The following is a 1,150-nucleotide window of genomic DNA, read 5'->3' as shown; positions in this document are numbered from 1 at the left end:
ATATACATATATATATGTTTAATATGAAGGGGATCTAAATGAATTTGCCAAATAATGGGGGTGGGCAACATAACACCATCTGGATAACTCTTGTCACCAAATGAAGATTCCAGTATTGGGATTGGATTCCATCTAATGGAGTAGTTGGCCAAAAAGATCCCATGGGAATCCCCAAACAACCCAGACAGTTCCCAAGACTCTAAGTTGTTCTTCACAATCTGATGGCAAGGCTCCATTGCTAAAGACAACACTTAGACAACTCCCTGAACATGGAAACATCGAGTTGATGCCTACATAGGGGCCTTACTCACATGTGCTAGTGTCTTTGGTACAGGAAGATACTCTGCACTCTACCCAGAGAGAAAATATTAACCCAATCACAAAATATTTGATTTATAATGGTGTCCTGCCTACAAAATATGATAGGGTAATGGTGGCACAAAGCTTGTAGGAGTAACCAACCAATCTCTAAGTGACTGAAGTCTTATTCTGTGAGATGGAAACTGTTCCTGATACTGCTTGGGTGACCAAGATCCTGAAACCAAATAGTCTAGGGTCCAAAGTAAAATAAAATATTTACTGTTCTTTAAAAAAAAAATGTAGTGATAAAATGACTCCTAATGATCCTACTGTTCTCATAGATCAGTGCCTTGTTCAGCCATTATCAGAAGCTCCTTTCTTCATCACATGGGAACAAATACAGAGAGACACACAGCCAGACATTGTGCAGAGACTAAGAGTCTCAATTCTAGACCAGATGTCTCCATCAAATCCCTCCCATGAGGCCACAGGGAACCCCGTGGAAGAGGAGGCGGAAGGAGTTTAAGCACCAGAGGGGATGGAGGGCATCAAGAAAACAAAGCCAAAATCAAAATGAATATGAGCAAAGCTCAGACGAAATCAGAGACTAAGGCAGGATGAACAGGTCCCACACTGGTCAGAAACAGGTCCTCTGCCTGTTTAGTAAAGCTGCCAGTTTACTGTTTTTATGGATTCCTGAGTGTGCAAATAAGTTTCTTTTTTTTATGCCTTCTCTTGGGCTCTCTTCCGTTGTTTGTTTTGTCGGTCCATTCCGATGTGTTAGTTTTTTGTTTTATTTTATTAGGAGAGAAAGATTGAGAGTGAGACAGCAGATAGACGCGCGCGCGCA

The 1,150-nt window shown here is 41.3% G+C and overlaps 1 protein-coding gene across 1 annotated transcript in view; it reads right to left on the bottom strand.

Moving 5' to 3' along the window:
• The window catches only part of Necab1 (N-terminal EF-hand calcium binding protein 1), a 178,783-nt gene that overhangs the window by 51,116 nt on the left and 126,517 nt on the right, over positions 1 to 1,150 (bottom strand). The window lies entirely within an intron of this gene.

The sequence above is a fragment of the Mastomys coucha genome, unplaced genomic scaffold (assembly GCF_008632895.1).
Source record: "Mastomys coucha isolate ucsf_1 unplaced genomic scaffold, UCSF_Mcou_1 pScaffold14, whole genome shotgun sequence".
Lineage (NCBI taxonomy): Eukaryota > Metazoa > Chordata > Mammalia > Rodentia > Muridae > Mastomys > Mastomys coucha.
The sequence above is the reverse complement of the archived record's forward strand: the minus strand, read 5'-3'. Positions and strand labels throughout refer to the sequence as shown.